Source organism: Jatropha curcas, chromosome 10, assembly GCF_041381405.1.
Source record: "Jatropha curcas cultivar XTBG-Jc1 chromosome 10, XTBG_Jcur_1.0, whole genome shotgun sequence".
NCBI classification, from domain to species: domain Eukaryota; kingdom Viridiplantae; phylum Streptophyta; class Magnoliopsida; order Malpighiales; family Euphorbiaceae; genus Jatropha; species Jatropha curcas.
In genome coordinates this window covers 24,248,781-24,256,189 of record NC_143160.1, presented here as the reverse complement: position 1 = coordinate 24,256,189, position 7,409 = coordinate 24,248,781, and the positions used below count along the sequence as shown (strand labels likewise).

The following is a 7,409-nucleotide window of genomic DNA, read 5'->3' as shown; positions in this document are numbered from 1 at the left end:
ATTAACACTTATTACATACAAGAATCATGCATAAGGACTCATGGAAACTCTCAAATCTCAAATGAGCCTTCAAACTCATATAACTTCCTACGTAGGTATGAAAATTCATATTTTATATGCATATCATATATTCCATCACGAAGTCCCTAATCATAAATATATATATCAATTATATTCAACAATCAAAGTTACCTTTTAAGGCTTGTATTCAAAAACTCAATTTTTATGAAAAATACTTTATTTGGAGAATTCGTCTTGTCCTCAAAAATTAAGAAGTTTAAAAATCATACCATAAAACAAATTCAACTCTTTCAAGCATGAAGTCTTAGTACTCATCTCATCTCCAAGCACTTTAAACAACCTTAATTCATAAATAGTTCTTTAAAATTTTTTTCGAAATTTCCAATTTTTACTCATAGAAAAAATACTCATTCCCAATGATTGATTAAAAGCATTTTCCCAAAATTTAAACTTTACTTTATTTTAATGTAATCTATCTTATATAAATTACTTAACTCAAATTCGAGTACAATCATAAAACATATAAAATTTCTCATATTTCAAGACATAGGAAAAGTACATAACATATATGTGGTCTTTATCATTCAAGTCTTTGTTTCATAAATTACTTAACAAAAACTTTCATTAAATGCCTAGAAGCATAATTAAGCTCTAAACATGCAATGTTTTATACAAATATTCCAAGTTCCAAAATTTGTCATAGGAAGATAATCATTCCTAGGGATTCATGAGAGATATCAATACCAAACTTTAATCATATAATAAACATCATTTCGACAAAATTTATCAATTAAAAGCAAGAAAAATACTAGCATAGCTAGGCCACATTGTTTGACCAAAGCAAAACCTTCATCTAGAAAATGATTTCTTTTAAAATCAAGCATACCCCAATATTAAGCAAATTTCCAATAACATGAGCAAACGCTCTCCAACACAATTTCATGTAATTAGGAAAAATGCCCAATTTCAAAGCTATAGGAAATTTTAATTTCTTGAGGATTCCTACAAGGCTTGCACCATATTAAAATCACATTCTTATTATCAAACTAGGGAGACAGTTATTAAATAAAAGTATGAGAACTTCATGCTTTATTCCACACTAGGTATGGCAAAATAAAGAAGAAAAGGGAAAGAGGATTGTTCTCATTAAATTATACATACTAAAACCTTTAACAAGTCCCCAGTATCATGATTAGACACTTAATTTACAGAGTCTCACTCATTAAGGTTGAAATCCCCAATTTTCCATGCTTAAACTCAGAGGAAAATTTGATAAATAATTAGATTCATGCAAAAGAAATTCTCAACATTTAAAACATATCACCAATCTTATTTTAGAAGCATTTTTTATTAATTAAAAAGAAAGAAAGCAAAGCCTCAACACCTAGGGTGGTTCGGCCAATGTAAAGAGAGGGAGAGGGAGGGTAGCTCTTATGCAATCAATCATTCTCATTGCTTCAATATTCACCCAAGAGCACATTAAAATGCTTTGAACTTAACAATTAAATCAATGCATACAAAATCCCTGAATTTCTCATAAAAATCTAGAAATTTAAAATAGCAAAATTAAAGAAAGGATGAAGAATTAGAGAGCACTAACCTTTAAAGCAAGCTTATAAAGCTCTAAAATTAATACCTAATCTTGAATTCCCTTTTACCCAACTTCAGTAGCTCATCCTTCTTGAACCAAGTGATTAGCCAACACCAACACACACCTTAAACCAATAAAGCATAGAAATTATGCTACGAGATGAAAGAATGAAAATCCCCAACCAAATTCTAAGATTAAAATAAAAAGGAAATCGCAACTCTACTCACTTGAACCCATAGCTTAATCTCCCAAAATCTTGATATTTATAAGCTAATTTTCAAAGAATAGCCTTCACTCTTCAAGGAGAAGGTCTTGGATTTAATTAATTTGAATTGTTTTGTATGATTTTTTTGTAGAAATGAAATAGAAAAAGGGAGGAGGAGGAGAAGATGTGGTTCAGCCAAGGTGGGTAGATAAGAGGAGATAGGAAAATGTTTTTAAGGGAGAAATGAAAAAGAATGAAAATGTGTTATAGTGTAGTCAAAAGGCATTTTGGTAAATTTTAATAACTTCCTCATGAAGTTGTTAGATCAATGGCTATTATAAATCCACCTCATTCTCATCCAATGGCCATAATTCACTCCTACTATAACTTCTAAAAATTATATTTCCTCCACATAACTCATTAAACTTATTCAATAATTTTAATCCTCCAATTTTCTAAGTTCTAAAAAGAATACCTGGAACACTATTCACCAATAATTAATTCTTTAATTAATCATGCAAAATTTATATCTTCACTTAAATTCATTAAGACTAATCATATAATGTCTAATTAACTCCATAATTATTAATTATGTCTAATATCCTTCTCGGATCCAAATAAACTATTATTTTCCTTTTGGACAGTACCATTCATAACCTGATAAAATGTTATTATTTTAATGTCCAAAATTTTGGGGCGTTACACCCAGGAGGAGGTGAAGGCGATGGATGTGGACAGTGGCTTGGGCCTATTTATTTTATCTGTTGGCGACCACTCTCTTCACTAACCATGGGAACGACGCAAACTTGGTATTGTTGCCTCTACTGTAGAATCTTGATATGATTGGGTAGCAGAAATGAGGAGCTGCTACTCTATCTTTTTTGTATTATGGAATGGACCTCTGTGTGAGAGGCAACCATCTGAAGATTGGCTACTGACACGCCATAGGGGTAAGGTAGCAAAATCATTTCCTCTTGTTTTCATTATGTCCATCTACTTGTTATTTACAACTGACCATCGGTCATTTTCTTTTGTACAGATTTGAGCTTGTGAGTATCAGGTGCTGCCTATGCTCCATCTTTCTAGATTTGGCACTGGAGTGGATGGGACGACCCTTCCTCGAGGTTGGGCCTAAAGGTATAGCAAAAAATATGCTCATACTACTTCTGATCCTTCCGTGTTTCACCAGATGCTGAACGGCTTAAATTGGACCAATGTGAGTCCTTTTACCATTGTAAGTCTTAGATCGTGTCAATTACTGTGTGTTTTCTCTTTGCAAATCCAGAAATACCTGTGGGGCCAGATTGCTGAGTTCTCAAACTTCATTTAGGCAACTGTGCCGTATCAACAGAGGAGGCTGCTCTCACTCGGTCTCTTTTATGACATGTACTATCTCGGAGGGAGGGTATATGAGTGGGAGCTCAGCGCCGCCCAGAGGAGAGTATTACATGGAGTCCCTTACTTCATGATGGAGACTCGGGACATAAAGGGCGAAATGATTGCCATTGCACGGAGGGGTACAACGGCTGCCGATCACTTAACTAACTTTGTACCCAGCGCTTATGTGATCTTTTATTCGAACTCAGCTATTGGTACGAGTACCTCCGTCTGCTGATGATGAGCTGATTATGGAGGTGGAGGAAGAAGCAACAGAGGATAAGGGAGCTACCCCTTCTCGAGTGAGTATCATTTGCTTTTTATGCTTTGCCCCAATATGTGATCTGATTGCTTATTATCTGTGTTTTATTATTATAGCAGCAGTGGGACAAGAACGTCATGAGGGGTTCTACCACAAAGGCACCGGACACTGTTGTTGTGCTCGGCAAGCCAGAGCATGCCCTAGGTGCTCCATTCACCTTTATTTTTACACGCACGGGATTGATCGCGCAACGCATGCTGGAGACGCACGCAGTTAGTCCATACTAGATGTCTCTACCTGGTAGCACTCACATAAGTCTAATCTTCCTTAGAGATTATTATTTTCCCTTTATTAGCTTCCATTCTTGATGGATGTCACTGTCTTATTCTGCAAGTGTCCATTGAGGACTACAATAAAGTGAGCCAGTTTATGACGTTACAAGGCTCAAGCTCGCTGTGGCAAGGCTCTCTGAGGAGCATATTTCTATAAGTTAAAAACGAAATAGAAAGACAGTAAAAAAGAATATGCTATGCATGTCATGTATGTGTGTTATGCAATACTAAGAAACTTAAATGTATGCAGAGAGCTAGCATGACACCAGGAGGTCGAGGTCGGGATTCCTGTGGAGGTGGTAGAGCTAGTCGAGTGCTGGATGCAAATCAATTGTAATTGGAGAGGCCAATGATGCTGATAGTAAGGACTCGAAGGAGACGACCTCGTATATGTCATAGGACGGCTGTGCTTCTATATTCTTTATTTATTACTTTCCCTCTTTTTAGATAGGACACAATTTTTGGGAAATATTATCACTTTTGTAAAGAAATTCAAAAATTTTTATTTATATTAGATTAATTGTCGATTTCCCACTATTTCTGAGTTTCACTACTTGTGTGCCTGCTTTATAGATGTTGTTGAAGTTGTTTTCTGGCTTGTGAATCAAAGATCCAACAAAAACCCAAAAATTATTGCTATTGGAACTGAAGTGGCGTGCATCATTATCAGTGTGGCTTGCGCTGTACGTAGTGGTGTGCGCCACTAACAGTGCAGTGGTAGACAGTTGTTAATTTCTATCCTTTATTTTTGATATAAAAGCCCATAAGGTACAAACACGCTTGAAATAGCTCACTTCTCCCAGAAAAATGATAGGCGTTATTTTTAATATAGTTTTTATTAGGATTTTTAGTATTTTTTATTACTTTAATTATTTTTTATTTTAGTTTTATTTCTATTTTTGTTCAAAGCTTCCTTGAATCATAATTCACTTGATCTTAAAAGAAATTTGTAGGGTTTTGGCACAGAAAAGAGCGAAATAAAGCAAAACACTCAGGCTCTAGCACGCCCTGCCCGTGCACCTAAGCAGGCCCGTGCTGGATTCAAGGAAAATCAAGTGGAGACTCAGACTCTAGCACGCCTAAGCCGTGGTATATGGCACGCCCGTGCCAAAAGAGGAAATCAACCTAAAGGCGTGCTTGCTTAAACACGGCCCTTGCTGCATTTTATCCTAGAGACTCAGAGCTTAGCACGCCCTAACCGTGCTATTTGGCATGCCCATGCCATAAATCCTTATCTAGGTGTGCCCCTGAGCATGGCCCGTGTTGAACCTGCCTAAGAACTCAAGATCCGGCACGCCCTGACCATGCCGCATAACATGCCTATGCTGCGAATCAAGTGTTGTTTTGAGTCAAGAACGCCAACCAGTCCCTATCACTTACATGGGCCCACTTGATATATTTTCCTGACATACAAATCAAAGTTCTAATCCTATTTAGGCGCATGGAAGAGTCCTAACTGAGAAGAAATTCAAAGCCTAAACAGTTTCCTACTTCCAAAAAGATTTCTTACTTAATGAGGACTCTATTTCCTAAACGGAGTCAGATTTTCTCCCGGGAAATCTATATAAAGAGAGGAGCCATTCATTGTAGATATATCTCCAGTTTGGATAATTTTTGTTCTATTGTTCTTCTCAGTCTCCAAGACTTCAAGTGTTCAAGATTTGTGCCAAGATTCAAGGAAGCCGTCCATAATTAATTATTGACTAGTTTTTATCTCTAAACTCTTAATCTTGTTTTATTCTTTCATTATTCTGATTGATTATGGAATTTTTATCAAGCGTTATTGAGTTTTATTTAATTACTACGCCGAACTAAACGCTCATACTAGGGATTTGATGTAGCTTAATTCCTTTTCCAATTTATAATATTAGATTTGTTTTTCTTTATTCAAAGTATAATCTATTATTAAACTTAATGCTTTGAAGCTGAGTTTCTCCCCCGGATTGATTTATTTCATTAATAACTATCGAGAGAAGGGTTTTTGATATGAAAAAGGTAATAAATTATATGAGAATAATAACTTGATGCGGAAGCTATATAGTTTGACTCATAGGGGTTTTTATAAGTTAATGACCTTAGGTTATGAATTCACAAAACAAACCTTGAACTTAATGATTTAATTCATGTTTGATTGCGCTATTGGAAGATAGGTAGTTAGACCGAGTTAAAATAGCTAACAATACATTGGGAGAGCTTGTTAGTGATTTTAGGGTTGTTTCCCCTACTTGAACAATTAAAATTGATTAATGAACTAATAAAATAAATTGGAAAGAATTAAGTGAAATCAAAATCCCTAGTAGTTTTTAATCCTTTATTCTTTTAATCAAAAATTGCCTTGTTTTCTTCTTATCCTCTTTTATTTACTGAAGTTAGTTTCTCAAAATAATTTTGCTAAATCGACATTTAAATATTAATAGGTTAATATAATTTTGGTACATGGTATACAATCCTTGTGGATACGATACTCTTCTCATTCTATATTACTTGTTGCGATTTTATACACTTGCGAAAATCGTTGTCAAGTTTATGGCACCGTTGTCGGGGATTGGTGTTACCAATATCAATACCAATTACCCTATTATTAATTTAGACATTTATTTTTGTTTATTATGTATTTAATTTAATTTTTCTAAGAAGAATTTTCAGGTGTTTATGCAAAGAAGATCAGGTAGGACTGAACCCTTGATCTTTGATCCAGAAATCGAAAAGACTTGTCGTAGGAACAACGCTGTTAGAAGAGCACGTGAGAACAAACCAGAATAGCAAGCGAACATGGATGATAACCCTCAGGATGGACCTCAACCTCATGTCCACACCTTACGGGATTACACAACAACTTCTCTCAATGGAACAACCTCGAGTATCACTAGACCTAGGGTGAAAGCTAACAATTTTGAAATTAAACCTGCAATTATCCAAATGCTTTCCACCTCAATCAATATGGAGGTTTACCTAGTGAAGATCCTATGCCCATATCACAAATTTCTTAGAGATTTGTGATACTTTCAAACAAAATGGAGTTTCCGAGGATGCCATAAAATTAAGACTCTTTCCTTTCACTTTTAGGGACAAAACACAATCCTGGTTACAATCATGTCCTGCTGGAAGTTTTATAACATAGGAAGAATTAGCCCAAAAATTTTTAGCAAAATTCTTTCCATCTTCAAAAACCACAAAACTGCGGAATGAGATAATGACCTTTCTCCACCATGATCAAAAGAGTTTGTTTGAAGCTTGGGAGAGATTCAGGGACTTATTGAGAAAGTGCCCACATCACAGCTTGCCTAAGTTATTACAGGTATAAACTTTTTATAATGCATTATCTCCTAATATTAAAATTACTCTAGATACAGCTGAAGGTGGATCTTTTGAAAGAAAAGAAATTGATGAGGCATATGACTTGATAGAGGAGATGGCAAGCAATAGCCATTATCAAAGCAACTACGAAAGGAAGAAGACTGCAGGAGTTTATGAGATTGATGCCATCACCGCACTCAATGCCAAGGTAGACAATATGGTTAGGAAGTTGGACTTATTGACTACTAACTCGGTGAATTCTATTGTGCAAGCTTGTGACAGATGTAGTGGACAACATGGGATTGGGGAATGCATGTTAGATTC

At 35.3% G+C, this 7,409-nt stretch overlaps 1 non-coding gene across 1 annotated transcript; it reads right to left on the bottom strand.

Annotated features, from left to right (window-relative positions):
- Window positions 1-6,963: 6,963 nt before the first annotated feature.
- On the bottom strand, window positions 6,964-7,070 carry LOC119369989 (small nucleolar RNA R71). The gene has a single exon (XR_005177532.1). It is a non-coding gene; the product is annotated as a small nucleolar RNA R71 (small nucleolar RNA).
- Window positions 7,071-7,409: the final 339 nt, after the last annotated feature.